Below are 20,668 nucleotides of genomic sequence, written 5' to 3'. Positions count from 1 at the left end.
GATTAAGACTTATAAATTTGCTGTGTTTTCTCAGTGCGGTGGAATATAAAAGCAGAAATATTTGTTGCAGACTTTTAGAAATGCTCTCTTACCATTTTACAGACATTTGCAAGTAGTGTTTTGGTTGATTTTTTTATAATTATTTTGTTTTATGTTGTTAATTCTGACTGCAGAAGTGTATGAAAACACTGCTGTATGTCTCTTCTCTCTGTTGGTCTAGTGACAGTTGGCAGGTGCTGGCTCCCAGCGAGAGCTGTAAGTTGCACAGCTTGGTAATTGGCATTGAAATTGACTAAGGAAATTGCTGCCTTCTCTTATGCTACAATACAGGCTAAGACAAGTTCTTTCTTTTTTCCTTTTTCAGAGAAAATCAGTTATTATTAAATTTTTGCAAAGAAAAAGGGTATACGTGTGGGCAGCATGAGGAAGAAGTGCTTGCTCTCTGAATTACTTGTGTCACTAAGAGCCAGCAGCTCAGTCTCACCTATATTTCTAAAAACCAGTCTAAGAATGTTTGGAAATTGAAGAGGGTGCTAACTGGGAAAAACTTTAAGGGTACCTGTGTGTAACCAGTAGCAAAAGATATTGCTGTATAAGGAAGAAAAAAGTTGTCAGTCTGCAGTTATAGAAAAAAGGTCTCCTTTCCCTCATGAAAAATCAGAATTCTGTGCATCTGAAAATAGGATTCTTTACTACTTTTTTTAATCTTTCTTTAATATTTTTGGTTAGTTGGGATTTTTTTTCTTTGTGTGTTTTTTAAATGGAGCAGCAGTGAAGTTAACAGTGAGTTGTGGGATATTGCTGTTGAGAGATACTTAAAAGTATATTTTGCCTTGAACAGTTATTGGAAACTGTGGTAAGTGTGTATGGGTATAAATCACAGTGCACTTAAAGCCAGAATTACAGAATTCAGAGAAATCTTTCATTGTGTGAGGCTAGTGGAGTCTCTTTATGCATCACATATGAGATCTGAACTGATGGTGTCTTGGAGTTTGTTGTACCTTTTCTTGTAATGAAAGTGTGAAAAACCCATTTATTTGAGTATATTTTCAGAGACGAGTTGTATAAAGAACAAAATTACATGTTGACAAAATATTTTGTTCTGCAGGTGTTGTAATGCATGTCAGGGGTTGCAGGAGATTAAGCCCTGATCTCATTTAGACCATCTTTGTAAGTAAACCTGCTTGTAAATTCTCCTTTCCCTGATAAAGGAGCGAGTCAGAGAGACAGATGCCAGTGAAAATGTATTAGAACAACTTCTATCAATTAAGCTTTTATGAATAGAGTGAGGCTGTTATTAGAAGTAGGTGGTTGCATGGGGCATGTTCCCACCCCTGCAGGCACACACAGCCCCAGCCCCAGTCACACCCACTGTCCCTCCCAGTGCCCCGTGTGGATTCCAGCTGGCTGTTGGCTCCCCACGGGAGCTGCACTGGTGGCAGTGACCCCTGGGCAGGTGTGACAGTCCCTCACTGCTCCCCCAGCAGCACACACAGACCTGGTGTCTCTGAGGGTGCACAGCCCCACCTGCGATGGGGACTGACCTGCACAGCCCTCCCTGGCACTGACATGGCCTTACACACCTGCCACAGGCTCTGGACCTTCTCCCATGTCTTGGGAAGGCAACAGCACAACAAATCTCCATAGCCTGTTAGTGTTTGTTAGACACCTTCTCAGCACATATGGTTCTTTCTAGTTTGTTCTTTTATAGTGAGTCCATTTAGAGAAATTCCCAGCAACAGGTTTTTTTTATGACAACAGAACCCTTGTACAGCTGATACTTTATTGAAAAACTGCAATGGGATGTCTTTGACCTCTGAAACACTTTCCTCAGTTTTCTTTCAATCTTTTTATTATATTTGGAATGGAATTGTAATCAGTTTGAATTTTCAATTTCCTTTTTGTGTGCTAATTTATTTCTGTGGAGGTATTGCTATTTGTTCCACTGTGACCGAATTCAATTCCATTTTCCAATTGTTATAAAAATATTAACAAAAGAACTTCTCACATCAAAGGCATTTCATGACAACTTTAGATAACCTTTCAATGCAATTCAAACACAAATATATTTATTATAACTAGTTAACTATTTCTGCAGAAGCATTCATCTTTATTTTTAAGATTGTTCTTCCCTTTTCTCAATCACCAATATTAATTATTTTTCCCTTTTATCAAACTTTTATATTTTGAATTTCTGCCATTGATGCCTATGTACTGTGAAACTTCCAGTTGGTGCTAAAAATGGAAAGAAGCTGAATCTACGGTTTACCATAATTTAAGTTACATTGTACCCTCTGCAAGTTTTGTACTTCCTAGAAAGAATCTGAAGCAAGTTTTATGGATTTTCACTGTTACTAGCTGGTTATTAGTCTGACATTAATCACACATGTGCAAGTATGCATTGGCAATAATTTAGCTGACATCAAGGGAGTGGCACTGGCATAAAACTGTTTTTAATGAGCTTTGTCCGCAGACAACTTTGAAGATGAGAAGTAATTTACATAACATCTTATTTTGTCTGCTGAAGTGTGATTTATTCAACTTTTTAGCTGCTATTAATTGGACAGTACTTTCAAAATGCTATTTGTTCACTGCAGGTAAGATGAAAAGATGTGACCTCTAAGTGTTAAAAGCACTACAATTCCTATTCTGTCAATGCTATTCAATATTGCTCTATCAACTAATCTTACTGCATAAAATTATCCCCATATATTGCATTTCTATGTGTTTGAACAATATCCAAACCCTCTCCTAAGATGATCCCTTTTTAAGCCACTGTCTTAGTTACTGAGGGGTCATTCTAGGTATTAGTGTAGATTCTTTTAACCACTGTTGACATTTTCCAGAACTTGTAATTATGATCATCACTATGATCACCATCAGATGATCTCTGAGCTTTCTCATGTAGTACTCTATCAGTTTCCATGCATAGATATGTAGACCCAGGATGAAATTGTTTATCAGTGTACAAAAGCCATTTCACTAGCTTTTTCATGTGATTTGGCTGCAAATGAATTACTATATTTGAAGAAGTATTTTTAAAATACTGCTTATGATGTAATACATTTCATTACTGATAAGTTGTAAAAGCATCTCTAATGCTTCAGAATGCAGATATATTTAGATTCTGCTTTGCACCTCTGAAAAGAAATTAATTTCTTGTGAGTGTTGAGAGGAAATAGCAAGCTATTTGGATTTACTGTTGTGCAAGAGAAGTATGTTAAGATGTATGCTTTTTTGATGTTCCTGTGTACTTAGTATTTAATATATCCTTAGATATAGACTGAAATATAGTGTGATGTTTTAATTTAATTTCTAGTTTTTTAATTACCTGAGTATTTTGTTTGGATCTAATATGTCCCTTTGAACATATTGGCTGCAGAGAGTTCATTTGATGGTTTCACTATATGGGGTTGTCAATTCAATGTGATGAATAGCTCAGTAATTCTGGAGTCATTCCATACTTCATAACTCTACAGTGAAGTGGGAATCCCATTAATTCTTTAAAAAAGTCTAGTTCAGGTTCTTTCAGAATCACTAAACTGTATTTTGAAATGCTATATTAGTATCTCTGAGTCTAGCATTAATTTTTTAAGAACCTGCAAGTAAATTATACAATTAAATTTAATTAAAAATAAAAGCTATACTACCTCAGGGACATAATATTTGTGTCTTTTTTAACTTTTGTTCAGGTGGTTATGTAAATGTAACTAAACAATTTGAATTTGTCACCACTGTTAATATGGACATGTTATGAATAGGTATTGAAACTCTTCAGGAAGAGCACACTTATCCCACTATCTGAACAGTGCAAGTCTCAATGGTACTTTAACAGCAAGTTCCCTTGAACTATATACCAGTGTCATTTATCTCCTTTCAGCTGCCTCTCTAGCTTAGTTTAGCTCACAGATGTGCAGAGTCTGACCACATAATCCCCTAAAGACAGTGCTTGTAATTGTTATCTTTCTAGGCACAGTGTTTTATCTCCTGTGAACCCATTTGATACGGGTTTCTGGTCCTTGTATGAGTGGTATACCAAGCAATGCCCTTGTAGATGTTTGCATGGGGGATTTGTGAGCATGCTGTTTTTATTGATGTCCTGTATTTTTGACCAATTCTTCCCTTTTTCCCCCTCAGTCCTTAAAATGAAAGGTGTAAGCACAGCAAAAAAATAGAACAAAGTATGAATAATTATCATAGATGCAAAGGAGGAGGAAATATGCTGCATTTTATTGCCTGATGTCAGGAAGATCTATTTCAGTTTAAATTAATAAGTAATGCTGCAGGGTTTTTATGTTATGTTTTGGGATGGGTTTTTTTCATCATGGTAGTTTTAGAATGCTTACTGTGTTTAATTTTGAGAAAGTTTTATGTTCCATTTGGGGATTTTGGTAGCTGTTGCGACAAAAATATTCTGTCGATGTAATCAGGCAGATGGTTGTTCTGTACAGTATGTGCAAGGATGTTCTTTTCTCTGGGACTAAATTTCAGCTTTGACTGTTAAGAGTTTGGGATTATGTTCATTTTCCCTCTCGGATTCAGATGCTGATGTAGTCCCTGGAGAGTAGTCTTCTGGTTATCACTAGAGGCAGTAAATGAAATCTTTAAAATGGAAGAAGTAGGTTATCGTTTATGTTCTGGTTTTTGGGTTTATCTCTAAGTGAAGTAATAGAAAAATAAAAGCATATTGAAACCTCAGGGCATCATTGTTGATACTGTCATGAGGAGGAGTTTGACAGGTCACTGATTAAGTATTTGCATGATTGGATTTCCTGAGAAAAGAGATGATGTTGCAGCTTGAATTTCTAGTCAAGTAGAAGTGAGGATTGCCTTTGGCTCTTTCTCCCACTATGTAGATGTGAAATGTATTTCAGTTTGTCCATGAAGAATTTGCTTTTTAATAGTGATCACCTTTTTAGTGACTTAGTAAATTCTAGGAAAAATACATTAGAAATTGCTTTTAAAAACTGTCACTTTTTACAACTAATTGCAGCTTAAGATACTTCAGTTAGAGATCTCTTACAAAAGAGAAAAAGCATCCCTAGACTGCTGAAATTATCCCCTAGTAGAGACTTGTTGTTTATTTGTTGATACAAATAAATGTGAGTGAGCCATCTGAACGATCAGCAGCCTAGAGATCCTGAGGCACAAAACATGTCCCATTGAAGCAAAACAGGTGCATTGTAGAGTTATTAAAATATTTAACCTAAGTTGTACATTCCTTTTTGAGTATTTGTGTGGAAGATGTGGAAATGTATTCAATTTTTTTTTTTTAATAAATGGGAAGGTAATAGGTTTGTTTCAGTTCCCTAGAAATATTTGTCTTATTGAGAAACTAAATTTTGTTTACAGACTGTGTTTGTGAGTTCCTGGAGGATTTAGCAAGAAGTACATAAAGTTTTTTAGAAAAACATGAATAAAAACTAGCTGATTAAAAATACTTTTTAATGAGTTATTCCCATCTTTGTTATAGTGATAGTTTAGTGTTTCCCTATAATTTAGGAAGACAGAAGCATAAGGAAATTATGATCAGAGGAGTATTTGACAAATATGCTTTCACATACTAAGTTTTTAGGTGTACAAAAGATAGTAATCATACATTTTCTCATTTTAGATAAATGTGAATATATATTAATGACTCAAACATTTAAGTCTTCCAGTTATTATAATTTAGGACTTTTAAGTATTTTGATTTGGCATCCTCCAGCTGCTGATGCAGGTAGAAGTCAGATAAATCAACAGATGTATTTTCAACAAATTGCATTTTCATTGAGCAATGAGAGAATTTACTGACATGTACTGGGTTTGCATGGGCAGGTTGTAGTAGCAGGGGCCACAGGGGTGGTTTCTGTGAGAAGCTACCAGAAATTTCCTCTGTATGGAACAGAGCAGGTGCCAACTGGCTCCAAGACAAACCTGCTGCTGGTCATGGCCAAGGCCAAAGTGACTCTTTATGACCTATCTCTGATTTGACTGGTAATAAATTAAGCTGATTCCTCTAAGCTGAATCTGTTTTTCCTATTATAGTAACTGGTGAATGATTGCTCTCTGAGCCTTGCATTCTGTTTTCTCACCTCTGTCCAGCTGAGGAGGGGACAAGGTCAACCCACCACATAAACTAACTTCAGCTGATTTTCTCTCTAAGCATCCCAAGTGATCTGTGAATTAAAAGACAGTAATAGAAGCTTGTTTGAGTTGAAAAAAAATTGCATTTGGTTTTTGTGGGAGGGTGTTGTGTTGAGATTTTTGTCATTGTTTTGGAGATTTGTTTGCTTGTTTTTGTTTCACTGGGGTTTTTTTGTGGGTTTTTTTGTTATGGTGTTTCTTTTTAAAAAGACTTCTGCATACTTCTTATCCTATATTCCAGCATAGATAGTAAGCAAACACAGAACTTCTGTATTCTGAACCATAAGACAGTGGGGAAGCAATGTTTTATATTTTTGTTGTTGATTTTTTGTTTACATTTTTTGGATATGTGTGTCTGAGTTACCACTTTATGCTTGTTATGAAAGTAATATTTTGTCATATTTTTAAGTTAGAAGTTATTTCAGTTACTAGAATTCACATACTGAAGTATTAGTATACTGGTTACAGCAGATGAATGGGCAGAAATTTGGTGTTTTTATCACACATAAATGGTGAGAGTTCAAAGCTGACCTCCTGTTTTGAGTAGCTGGGGAAAATGATCCCTTAATATAATTTACTTTGTTTTTAAATAAATAATTGGATTATGGGGTAAAATCTCGTATTACTGACATTTTAGTTTCCTCTTCAGTCTGAGAGTATTTATGATTTGTAGTTATATGATTGCTGTTGATTTGCCTCAAAAAACTGAAGAGTGCAGACTCTGCAATAGTTTGTTAAATGCTGTTCTGCCACAGACAGCTATCACAATCGGCTGTAATGTGTAGCCCTGTTTTCTGGCCTTTCTTGTAGAGTATTTGATGAATCAGGTTTTTTTTCTTTTTTTTTTTTTTTTCTTCAGGAAACTTCTGACCTGAGATTCAGGCTGTCTTTTTTGATCGGCTGTAGGACATTAGCTTGGGCCTACCTGTTACCCTCCCATAACCTGAATTACCAGCGGGGTACAGGAAAGCTTTCATGAGATATGATGAAATCTGGGAGGTCTTTCAGAAGAGGGCACTTCAGGGATTTTGTTCTTAAGGAAGATTCCTATGGGATCTAAACTTTGCTATAGTAGAGGGCATATTCCTGGGAAGCTGCTTTAATCTAACATTAAATGACAGTTTTTCATCTTCAAAGTACAGTTCTTTAATAATTGTGGAAGTCTCAACTCCTTCAAATGCACCATAAAGCATGTCCTTACAAAAATGGTTGTGTTTTAATTTTTTTTTTTTTTAATATCCTGTGTGAGAATAGCATGCTATTTGGCTCATTCCTGAGTTGTGATATGTAAACTTTAAGCCTTGTCTCCTTCCAGCTGTTCCATCTGTATGGCTGGCTGGCCTGCAAGGGAAGAGGCACCTAAGCAGCGTGGCCAGGAGCCCCCATGGGGTGGGTGGCCAAGCTGCCAGAGCAACACAAAACTACATCTGGAGGAGGGGCTGGACTCTGCTTGTACTTGATGTGAGGTGTCTCTTGTGTGGAATTACTTCTATTATCTCAAATTTCTTTTTCTTTTGTTATGATGATCTTGTTCAGGTGAAATGAATCTTTACTTGTGTGCTCCTATTTTCATGTGTGGGGTTTTGGGGGGAAATTGAGTGAAAGGAGATGAAAAGTTAGATACTACAGTCCATGTGGATTTGTCTAACTTTCCCCCTCTAGTCTCAGTGGGCTCTCTCAAGGTTAGGATGTAGTTATAACTATCCTTGAATTTCCTGTGCTGTGAGCAACAGATAACCAACACAGTTCCAATGGCAGTTTTCCAGTAGTACCATGAAAGAAAAATTTCTTCAGGGTGAAAACTGTTCTCTAATAGTTGCCATGGAAACAGGGAACTGCATTATGGATTAATATCTCAGCTACATGTAAATGTTCTCCAACCTTCTCTGCCTTATCATTTAGGAGAAACATTGATTCTCTAACCATTAGTGCTTTCAGCTCTATTACAGCTTAGATTTGGGCCAAACCTTTAAAGCAGAAAAATAGCTATCTGTTTAAATAAGTGGTTTGATTTTATTTCTGCTGGCTGTTCATGAATTTAGAAGGCAACATTGTTTTTCTGCTGTTGTTGCATAAGGTGCATTTTGTACTTTAATGTAGTATAATCAATGCTTCAAATACTATACTAATATCCAGGGGATATCACTACATTTTTCCTTGTCGTTGCCCCTGTGACATTTCGGGTAAAAAAGATTCCTCAAGCATGTTTCAGAGGATCAGTAAGACAGGAGTTATTCAAATTGATCATAATTGTCTCAATATGCTGCTTGTTATTACTGCAGGCAAAGCATTCTAGTGCATTCTGGTCAGGTAGATGAGTCACTGTGCAGTGTTGGAATATCATATTCCTGTATCCAAGAGAGAATTGAACTTTTTAAAAAAGTCATGTTAAACTTGACTTAATATTGACTGGTTTATCTTTAACATAAGTATTTAATCAAATTTATTTTTTTTACATGCTGTAGAACTTCATGACCAGTAGCAGCATAATTACTGATCTTTCAAATGTCTTCATTTCTGTGGTCACTATCATGAAATGTAACCTTCTAAAAATAATTTGAGTCTGATCAATTTCTGAGTGGAACAAGGTTTTAACAATATATTTTTATTTCATTCCGATGGAGGATTTTTTAATTTGTTCAAAAGCAGTGTAAAGATACTCTTATGCTGAAAGAAAAAAATGTGCAAAATGATCGTCTCTATGCTTATTTGTCATATCTAAGTTTTGCTTTATAATTGGATTTATTTAAGTGCTGTCTGGATTTACACTGAAGATTGTAGTGTATCCATTGCCCATGCCAGCTCTTGGCCTATGCACCCCTATCCAACAAGAGCCTAGTGAGGGAATCTTCATGGTTGGTGCATAAATTGAACAAAAAATTACTTCAAGGATCATATAAAGATATTATTTTGCTTTGCTGGTGTTATATATGTGATTTGTACTAATTAAATTGTAACAATATTGGCAAAATTGTGGCATTATAATTAATCAAAAATTGTATTTAAATGCTATAAAGCAAAAAGAAATAAAGGAAATGGTTAAAGCAGAAAAAAAATCAGCCTCCAGATGTTAGGTGGGAGGCAGGATGAGAAGGGTATAGGCCTAAGAGCAGTGTGTAGAAATAGGTTTTTGACCTTGAACTGGACCAAACTGGGATGATTCCAAAGCATTGGACACTGGACTAAGGCCTGTTGTGGGAACATATATTTAATTATGTAACTTGAAGCTAAGTGCACCTGCACTACCTGAGAGGAGTGAACACTGAGGAAGACTCAGAACCTTCATCAAAACAAGACCCTGAAAGGAGGAGAGACCCCCACCACTGGTGACGCATGCACAACACAACAGAGTGACATACATTTTTGGAACAGAAATGAGGAGGAGCTTTCTAGAAGATTCTGTATTAGTATGCATTAGTAAACAGTATATAAGTGAGATTTTAGCTTGACTGATTTGGTACAGTGTGAGAGGAATGGCCCTGCCCGTTCCCCCAGTCGAGGTATCCCCTGGTTGGTTTTGCTTATGCTTTATTCAACCAAACCACTGGACCTCTATTATACTTAAATTGCTGCTAAATTTTGTATTTACTCAAATTTATATAACTCATATATTTTGATTTATATACAGTTGCTATTATTAATAAATTACTGCTAAATTGAACTTTATGGTTTAATTAATTGGACAAAATTGAACACATCTAATATCCATTTATAACACTGGGAACTGAAAGCATATCTTAAGCCTTGTTATACTTATTAGTTCTAATATTCATTCTGGTTTTGGATTTTACTGTAGAAAGACCAAAAGGACTGTCTGCGTTTGAAGTAACAGTCTGTAATTAAAAATTTATTCTCTTGTAAAGATGTGACTGTGGATGGAAGTGAATGTCTACAGAGAACATAGTCTGAGCCAGACAACAAGCTCTTTTTTATCTTGAGAACAATGCATCTGGTAATGGAGTATACACAGAGCACAATGACTTCAGTGTGGGGTCCAGATGTGTAGAGATGTATATGATATCTCTGTACATCTGAACTATAGATATATAGTTGACAATGGTCATTATTTGTAATGACATGGAAATTAAAATGCTAGTTGCTTTTTCATATGAGCTATGAATTCATGTTGCCACTTGTGTGTATTCGTGTATGCATGTTCTATGAAAATTGCATCCTTATTGTTTCCAGATGCTGTACAGCTTTAAGGCTATCACAGCACTGTCTGCCAGAGCATCTTCATTTTCAAGTGTGGTGACTCTACTGAGGATGCCAAACAGTCAGTGAGTGTATGCTGAGTGCACACTGAGATAACCTTCAAAATTTGAATGGGCTTTATAGGTAAAGAACATCTTAAATTGTGTGGTTAGACTTGCTGCTAATCTGAAATCGTGTGTGCAGCTCCTCTAATGACACAAAAGGATGAGCATTTGAATATTACCAATGAGATTAGACAAAAGTCTTGAGACCAAAGAGAAATATGAATTTTTAAATGGAAATAAGTAAGTTTCACAAATACTATCATTTAGACTCAAGGTACTACCAAGTTCATTTAGAATCACAGACTGTTAACTGCAGGATTTTTGGAATACTGATTCTGCTTAGTATGTAAATGTGTAGGAATAATACTCAGTCTTCATACTCTTGCTGGAAATAATCTTAGGAACACTTGCCTTATAACTGCACTATGCTAGTTAAGAGAGCTATGCTCAGCTGCTTGTCCTGCTAACTCATTAGAAGGGTTTCTTGCTGGGACAAGAAACAGATATCAATATCCTGAGCATAGTTTAAAAGTTAATATGGTCCCAAACCATTTCCCAGGAGAGAGTTTGTGTCTGCTTGGCCCCACTGTATAAGGTTACAGTAGTGTGGCTATGGGCTGCAATGGTCTATGTCAGGTAGTATGGTTCTAAGCAACTTTAATTTCTAGAGTAGACACAGCTGTGTCATACGAATTAACTTGACGAACAATTTAAAAAAAATTCCAAGTATTGTGTGCCTTGGCCAGATTTTTAGTAGAAGTGACTATTTTTTTTCCCATCCTTCACAACAAATTTTTTCTTCTTTCACTCTGGAAAACTTTTATTGGTAACTAGGCTCTATATTATTCTACAAAAGGCGTTTCTTTGGGTTTGTTGGCTTAAAAATGCATATGTAATATAATGTACCATCTGTGATTGCTTCAAGTTAATAGCTGAGACAGAAATATTTTCTCTATTTCCAGAGAAAATGCATGAGCCTGAGTGAGTGTGGATTCAACTGTGCCAACAACCTGCTAATCACATTTTTCTTTGGGAATTGTTCTGAAGTGGAAGGAAGTTGTAGTGGCTCACTGTGGATTAACAGATGATGCTAGCAGTTAATCTTTCCCAATGCAGTTCTTCCTGTGAATAGGAGAACTTGTTTTCTGATTCAAGAGGAAGAAGTGGTTTTAAAAAAGAAATTTTGAGATGTACTTGCCCTTCTGACCTAACCACCTCTTTTATTTCTCAGTGACATGCTGAAGGGTTTACAGACTCATGGCAAATAATGGAGTGTGTGACAAACATCAAAGCATGTGACAAACTCAAAGCCATATCACACAGTCATGGAGACAAATTGAGAAGAGTAGTAGAGTTCCAATATCAATACAAGGAAACACTTCAAGAGTAGTCCTCCATAAGAAAATGATATTATAGTTGATTTAAGAGACTCTATCCAAGGACAAACAGGGGAGCGTAGTAAATCTAACTATACTGATCATGTTACTTTGTGTTTAGATTCAGTGTATTTGTTGGCTAAGCATACACCCTACATTTTCATGAAGGAAAAATGGCACATCCTCAGCTATGAGGAAAAAGGAATGGCCATCTTCTGGTCTGCATGGACCACATCTCTATTTTCAGCCCAGTCTGACAGACTGCATCAAGCATTCTTAACATTCTCCAGCTCAAGTGGAGTGTAATTCACTGACTGCATGCTGGTCGTGAGATTTGTTTGTGGATAAAATAGTTGCTCTTAGTAATTTAATTCCACTTCAATTTCTTGTTCTTCCCTCCACACCCTCCTGCCCTTTCCCCCATTTCCCTCAGATCTGAAGTTCAGTGATTTATTTCAAGATCTGTTATTCATTCTGCTTACTAACCTGGAAATATATGGCTCCTAGTGAGCTACAGGTGATCCTTTTGATTTAGGAAGTTTTCATCCTTGCTTTGGAAAAAAAAAATCAGTACAAGCTAAATCCCATGGAAACTCAGGACAATATAGGTGCATAGCAGCAGGTCCCTTATCCACTGTCAGAAACACTACTGTTAGCAGTCATAAATCTGTATGACCTAAGTTTAAATTCTCTTAATTGGGTTAATTTCTAAGGAGACAGTCTAGGAGAATAAGGCTCAATAATAGCTGCAAAATACAGTTCTGAAAAAATTCTTGAGCAATTAATCAACAATTTTTTTCCATGCTACCACACTGATGGTATTGTCAACAATGCACGTAGATAGTGTAAGTATGCTGCAATTATAATTTTGCAAAGATCACATAAGTAGTTTTAGGAATGGTACCATAAAATTAAAACATTCATTTATTATGAAAGGATGTCTTTTAGCCAAAGCAGATTGGCACTGTTTTTGCCATGAACACTTCTGTTTTGTCTACATCTCCAGGACAGTGACTGCAGTAACTGGGATAGAGCAACACAGAGGTCTTATTGGCATACTCTGGTATTAAGGAGGAGATGAGTACTGTTAAGTTGGCATAGTTTTGCCTAAGAAAAATTATAGGGAAGCTACAAATGAAAGTTTTTGGGTAACAAGGTTCCTAGCTTTGTGATTAGTTCATGCAAGCCTCTCCCCCTAACAGACACCTCTTCTTCCTGTATCTGTGGAATGATTTTATTATATTTTCCCATTAAGTTCAGGGTGAATAATTCCCCTATCCTATTAAACTGTTCACCTTTGTTTTAAATTGTGCAAATTAGATGTTCACTTGAAAGCAGTGTCAGCATACAAGTATCATAAAGTAGGTCACACTAACTTTTACACCTTTTTAGGATAAAGTGATATTCTAAAGCAATGGCTTTGAAGCATATGTTTGAGGAAAAACTACTCAGGCCCAATGTAACTGGTATTTAAGAAAAAAAAAAATCATTTTTGGTCTTGGGAAAGTTATTCCAGAATGTAACATTTAAGTGAAAACACTGTCATTTAAAGCAGGTGAAAGACTGAGTGTGCTCATGGAGAATCCCTCATGGTCCTTAAAATAAGCTATTTGCTCACAACAGGTAGTGGATGAAGAATGAAAAAGGGTGGGAAAGGCAAAGAATAAAAAACAATGCAGTCAGCATTAGCTCCTGTTAATTTCATCACTAATTCTACTAGATACCCTGCTTTATTGGTGAAGTGTCAATTTTGGATTAGTTTGTGAACTGGTTGATGTTTATTGTGCCTTCTGAATTGCAGGGAGGTGTCATAAAAAACCTTAGCCTTGCTGTGTGTTTAATTTGTATGCCATTTATTGGTGTTCCTGCAGAGCTGAATGTCGTAGTAAAGTGGAACATTAGATTACCTAATTAAGTATTTCAGAGGGATATGTGCTAAAAATAAAACTTATAAGTGGTAGCAGTTTTCTTTTCTTAGTACTTCTAAATGTGTAAAATATAAAAGCCAACTTCAAGCCTATTCTTGAATAGTTTTTTTTAAGTCATGTTACTTACAGTCTGCATCATCTGGGGGACTCTTCCAGTTATTTCTTTCAGACTTGGATCAAGCCCAGTAATGACTGAACCACTTACAATCTCCCTACACTTTAATTGTCAATTCTCATTTTTTTAATGTGGCCTACAGTCTCTGCTGGCAGGGGAGTAGTGGTTAACCCTTCCAGAGATACGATTTTCCAGTGTGTTGCATGCAGCAGTCATGGCACAGCATGGCTCTCAGAGGACTCTGTGACATTTGTTTGCCAGCAGTGATAAAACTGTCTATTGTAGTTTTGCTGACAATCAGCAGCATGATTATGGATTTATCTGGTACTGTAGAAATGTGTGTCACATTGTCAGCTGCAAAAATGATTTAATTTTGCTTCCATGCAAGTATACAGCTAAGTGCTTAGTAATAAAGCAACATTGACAAAGTAAATATTGTGATGACTTAATGCACCCACAAAAGTGAATTCATGCTTCTTGGAAATGAATGATGAAGCAGAAATTTTTTCACATGAGAAAATGCTTAGAAAATTATAAGATGTAGGTAGATGAATATGAATAAGGCTTTTCTTGATTGAATACAATTTGAAGTTTGCTAATCCTGTGAAAATGTGGTAACTTCCTTAAACTAAAGCTTCATTAATTGCATTTACTAGTCCATAAATCTATTAAAGGAAAGAACCTTAGGATTTCCTTAACAGTGAGGAAATACGTTGTGTTGTGTGCTGAAATGTTACTTTAATAGCAGTAATTGTAAAGTTATTGTGAAACATAAGTAATTGAATCAGCATTGTTGAACATGAAGTGTGTACATGTGCAGGAGGAGTATGTTCATGGGAACATGTGAAATCATGAATTAGAAAAAGGAGACCTTTTAGCTCCACAGAATAACAGAATATTCTGAGTTGGAAGAGAACCATAAGCATCATTGAGTCCAGCTCTCTCTACAACTATGTGAAAGCCTATAGACATATGAAAAGTCTCCAAATTCATGTATTGATCATATGAAATAATAAAGGCTAATTTTATTAAGAAAGCATGTTAGTGTTTTGTTTAGTTCTTGCACATGCATTCCAAAGCAGAAGAATTTTTTTCACTACTGTGAAAGATCTGAAGGCATATGGCTTTTACAAAAATACTTTGTATTCCAGCAAAAACATCTTGCAGTGACTGTCTTAAGAAGCTCAATTTATTTGGTTTATAAAGAGGAGTTCAGAATTGACTTGATCAAAGATTGTGAGTACCTACACTGGGAAGAGAAAGCTCCTGTTAGAGAGCCCTTTAATTTGACAAAGTACAGCATGATTGTAAAGCTGGAATTAGAAAATGCAAGATATACCAGTAAAGTACAGTAAAATGTATTTTTTAAAAGAGAAGGGTTATTTACTCTTAGTCAATCTTGGTTAAGGTTAATCTATTTTCTGGAAGCTGTTAGTTTTTTCAGAAATTATGAGAGCTTGATGCAAGAATTACTGATAATGGTTGGTGGTATGCATTTTACCTGCAAACACTAAGCTCTTACTTTGGCCATTTTGGTCATAGAGTCTTTTTTAACTGCATATCCTAGTGGTGGTCCTATCACTGCACAGTTTTGCTGTTACAGAAAGCTAAAAGTATAATTTGTGGATTAGAGTCCTTAAGTGTGTATCAGCAAGAATCCTTCTCTCTAGCATACATGGCTTTTCATAATATATTATAGGAGTATATTGGCAAAGAATTACAGTAGTAGTATGTTGCATCATAGCTGAGACATACAGGCAAAAGAACTAAACTTGGATTCATGGTAATGTTATGTTAGTCGAAACAGAAAACCAGTTTTGAAAAGCCTAAGTTCTTATAAGCATAAACTATATATAAAAGATCCAACATAATCTATTAAATTAATCTATACTATATGAAAACAAACCTAACAGCCTAGATTTTTTTTAAAGTGAAGTATTTTCAAAACCATTTTAATGTTGTCTTACTTTACAACATTTTCATTATTTATTTATCATGGAGTGATATGATTAGTTTCTTTCCATATAAGATTGCTGGGAAGTGTAATAAATATTGGCAAAAGCTCTAAGATCCTTAGATGATAGAGACTACAGAAGTATAGAGATGAAGTGTTAGAGGTGCAGCTCAAAAGTCATATGGAGAGAGACTTTTCATCCAAGACTGTTCAGGAAACCACTTCATTAAAACAATATCCCATTTTTCTTTCTATTGGCAATTTTCCAGTAGTTAAATAAACAGTGACAGTATGCAACATCCTCAGCATAGTACAATTTGTGTGGCACAGCAAATACTAGAATAAAAGTAGATTCTTTCAGAATATCCAGACAAAGCCTCTGACCCGTATTATTTACTATTGTTCTTGACATGATATTACAGTTAAGAATGAGTTGTAGCAGTTCATGTGAAATTTTCAAAATAGAATCAGGTGAATTAATGAATTTCACTCAATTTTTTGGAAGAACATTAGAGTTCTTTTGATTTCAAGCACCTAATCCAGTAATCTAATAAGCAAGGAAAAGCCTTCTTACTGTAAAAATTACTAAGCTGCATGATCCCAATCAAGTTACTCTTATGTTCCTTTTATGAATTTACTTGAGTGAATAAAAATGCTTTCTCCAGTGTTCATTTATCTCCAGCTTTCCGTGCCTATTAAATATTTTCATATGCTTGATTGCTGTAGAGCTGCAGTCAAGTACCGTCAGATCTGTATTTCACTTCCTTTTAGGCATACCCTTGCTCATTAAATTTGACCTCCTGATCAAATCTTGATTTCATCTCTCTCCATGAACAGCTTGCAAACAAATTTTGTTAACTCCTTGGAAATGTTGTGAAGTATTTTTGCCCCATCTCCCTGGGCAAGTAAGAAAATATTATTTCTATAGTAATACACAGGTTCCTTTCCACAGTTAAGTTCCCTTAGATGATTTTATCTTCCTCTTAAAGGCAAAAGAGTTGTGTCAGCTGAGTCTCATATGCAAAGAATTTTCTTTTAAGTAGAAGCTGAGAAAATCTGGACAGTGCCCACAGTGTGGATCCATTGCTGCTGTCTTTGCCTTGCTTGTGGCAGCTCTGCTCCTCTGCAGGTCTGTACTCAGGCCTTTGGAAGTGTGGGGATGTCTGGGATGTTTTCATGATCCATCAGAATGTTTCCTTAAATATTTTGCTGATACTCATCTAACCCAATTGAGGTATCTAAAAGGTGAGTATCTGTCTGAGTTACTCAGGAGGAGTAGGCATATTTCCATAATGATTCACTTAATCAAATTTTCACTGAACATCAATTGAATGTAAGTGCCTGACACCCATGTATTTAAAAAAAATATGAAAGACTAGGTCAGATGAATTCAAACTTTTTTTTTTCCACCATTATGTTTTGAAATAATCTCTCTCAAACTACCCAGTGTGGAGATGCATAATAACAATATTCCCATTACCTGACTTTAGCCCAGGTTTGCCATAAATGGTATACTCTTCACTCATGATGAAAGGGAGAGGGGCTGGGTCAGGATGTGATTTAGGATAAGAAACTGAATAGGTAGGAAGCACCCTTTATCCAGAACAGGGGTTCGGAAGGAAGTTTGTGATAGGAGGTGATAAATGTGCTTAAACAGTCCAGTGCATTACTTAAACCATTCAGTTTATTTGTCTGAAAAGTATGCAGAAAATCAGTTCTGCAATGCCAAGTGATGCCTGAATCAGGTATGCCAGGAAAGCTAAAAACACGCTTTTGCTGATGTTTTGGTGCATCTGTCCATACCTGAAAGTTCATTTCATAATTGTGTCTGTCTTAAAGGAGCTTTTAGATAGTTTTTACTAATTTTTATTTGAAAAAGAATTGCTCCATTTGTTCCCCTATCTCACTAGAAAAACCCTAAACAACCAACCCAGCACTTTATATTTTTAATGCCTGTTGCAGTACAATGATATTTACAATAGTAAGTACATGAAAGTGAAATGAAAAAAGAAATCTTTTCAGTACACTCTGAACATTCAGGAACTATTCAGTATGAATGTTAATTAAATGAGGAACATATATTAATATTGTGGCTATTGGAAGAAATGTTTCTGAAACAGTGTGCTGAAAGTAAACACAAATAGACTACACATTTTTGCATACCTATTTTTTGTACCAGATCTGCTTCAGCATTAACAATTTAATGTAGGCTAGTTTTTTATTTTGTTTGTTTTGTTTTTCTCTGATCAAAACTATGTTAATTCTTTTGAAAATAATAAAACTCAATTCCTAGGGCACAAACAGGATGCAAAATGTTCTGCAGGTAAAACACAGATCCAAGTATTAGATGCACACTCATTATGTTTAAACATTTAAAACTGTTTCTATTCTTAAATAATGAATCTGAGGCTAATTTTATAACAATGAAGCATAAAAAACAGGGATCATATCCTCAAATGTCTTCAGTTTTTATTTGACACAACACAATATGTTGGCAGAAATATTTTTAGAAATTGCTGAGAGCATAAGGGACAGAAAAAGATGTCTGAAGAGATGATATGTCCCACTCCTTTTTGTATTATTAATGTCGGTCCTCTTTTAGGGCAGGTTACTTATTTGATAAGCATTCTAGAATATATGTCAATCTGTGTAGCCTGATACTACTTTTTGATAAACTCTTAAGACTTTTAATCCAGATCAACAGGTAGATGGCAAACCTGGGTTCACCTTTCATCACACTCAAGAATGATCTTAGCAGGTCAGTTGTAGGCGGTGGTGTAACTATCTCATGTGCCACATTCTGAAGGCTGGAGGAGGTGAACTTCATTGGGATTCTCTCTTCTGCTTCTGGATGTGTGAAGAACAGCTTTCACCAGACCACTGAAGTACCTTGGCTTCTGAAATAGAGCTGAGCTGCTGATGGTTATACTTGCTTTGTAGATGAGCACTGGAAATTAGCAAAACAGGAGAGTGATTTAATATTTTGATACTGTGATGTCATAAATCAGCTTCTGCTGATATTTTAATTTCAAATTTTAAACTGGTTTTCCAAATAAAAGTCAGTGTTTAAACTTTCTTCTGGAAATACTTAACGTCATAATGGTGTAAGTGTGCAGTCACATTTTCTATTTCCTAAATAGGTAGTATTATAAAAGTTAAGTAAATGTATAATTACTTTTAAATCTTTCAAAGCAAGTTCATTATCATGCCATGATTTCAGAACAATGAAGCAGTTTGAACTTTAGTATTTTTTATATTAAGTCCCTAGATGAGAAACTCTAGTCTTTGAAGCCCGTGTTCAGATAAATTCCGTGAAGAGTTTCCTACTTGCGCACGCCTTTATATCAATTTTTCACGTTGCATCTTCTTTGCTAATTGCTTCAGAATGAGAACAAAGATAGCACTATGTTCATGTTAGTCACATGTTTGCAAAGGCTGATCTGGCAGTGCCCGGGATGGCTTTGTTCTGTGTTGATTAGGCCATGCTGCCGTGCTGTGCAGCTTGTCCTCAATGTGCTTCAGTGGCTGGGCAGGGGCGGCTGCTGCTCGCACACAGACCCCGTGCGTGGGGCTGCCTGTGGCTGGCTCTGCAGGGAGCTCTGCAGGAAAATGCTGCTTTTGGTCTTTGAACCTGAGCATGCTAAATGCTTCATTTTTGGCCTGCTTTGCACAGAGTTTCCAATCACCTTTCTGTGCTATTTTGGGACTATTTACCAACTCGGTTTGGGGGATCCAGGCGCTGGGAGACTGGAATGTTCTTCCACTACAATCTGCGGCTTCACTGCTGTGCATCTCTTCTCACTGCCTTTCCTTCTATGTTTTTTTTTTGACTGAAGATTTCACTTAATGCAAAAGGACATATGACTAGTGGTGTTAGCGATAAGAAGTACTTTTGCTCTACCAATCCTTGCTGGCTGGTTTTCCTTTACATTCTGTGGATATTGAGGTTTAAAATGCGATTCGACTAAGAAAGATGATCAGAATTCTTTCTGTGTGACCTGGTTAAACATTTCTTTACCACTTTTCTCTGTGTATGAAAATCTGCTTTCCTTGTACTGAAGCTACCATTTTGGATGTGATTTTTTTTTTTTTTTTTTTAAGCAGAAGGTGAACAGAGATCACCTGAATGATAAATTCTTCTAGTAATTTTTCACATAGCACAAAAGTTTTCATGTGAGATTTGAACTATTTATTTGTGGAGTGCTTTGAAATTGTACTGAGAATGCAGTAATGCAAGAATGTAAGCATGCTTACATATTACAAAAAATACTCTGTGCATAAATTATTGCTTTACTAGAAATACTTTGCCAGCAAATTAGCTGGCATTTTAGAGGAAAAATTATGAAGAAATGGTTATGAAACACTGAGTCTTTTCAGAGCTCTTACAGTCTTCATTTTATCTGGGTGTTTTAATGTGATTTTTATTAGCATGAAAATGTTTTATTATTAGCATTTCTAAGCACGTAATATCTTACAACACTGATGATCCAGTGTTTCAGGACAGTGAAGAACCACTTTTAAAATAAACTCAGTTTATTCATAGAATTTAACGTTCTTTGAAATTTCAGTTGAATTTTGATTAATGTAGTGTTTTACTATGGAAGAGAAAAGTTAAAATTGTTACTTTTGTGAAAGTATTTTCTATTTTTTCCTTTCTGTGCTTTTTGGAGTTTTCCTTTAGAAAACTGAAATAAGTAAAATAGCAAAGGTTGAAGGTTTATATGGCTAAGAAAGTAAATATTGTGTGCTGTTCAAGAGTAGGAGTTTGCTAAAGAAATTAACGTGCAATGCTGTAAAAAGTTGCTTATGGCAGAGTAATACATTTTCCTTCATTAGCAGTTTCTTGTGCAGAATGAACAAACGGCTCCCATTCTACCAAGAAAAGTGTCAGTTACCTCAGATTAAATATT

At 35.8% G+C, this 20,668-nt stretch overlaps 1 protein-coding gene across 2 annotated transcripts in view; it reads left to right on the top strand.

The window, feature by feature from the left end:
- Nucleotides 1-20,668, top strand: part of CNTN1 (contactin 1) — a 203,097-nt gene that overhangs the window by 11,146 nt on the left and 171,283 nt on the right. Inside the window, exon 1 of one of the 2 annotated variants that reach the window (XM_079303577.1) lies at nucleotides 16,987-17,003. The exons of the other annotated variant lie outside the window; for it this stretch is intronic. The gene's annotated coding sequence lies outside the window, so the exon portion shown is untranslated. Of the gene's footprint in view, nucleotides 1-16,986; nucleotides 17,004-20,668 lie in introns of those variants that run through there. 2 annotated transcript variants of the gene reach the window in all.

The sequence above is a fragment of the Erithacus rubecula genome, assembly GCF_903797595.1.
Source record: "Erithacus rubecula genome assembly, chromosome: 4".
Taxonomy (NCBI): domain Eukaryota; kingdom Metazoa; phylum Chordata; class Aves; order Passeriformes; family Muscicapidae; genus Erithacus; species Erithacus rubecula.
The sequence above is the reverse complement of the archived record's forward strand: the minus strand, read 5'-3'. Positions and strand labels throughout refer to the sequence as shown.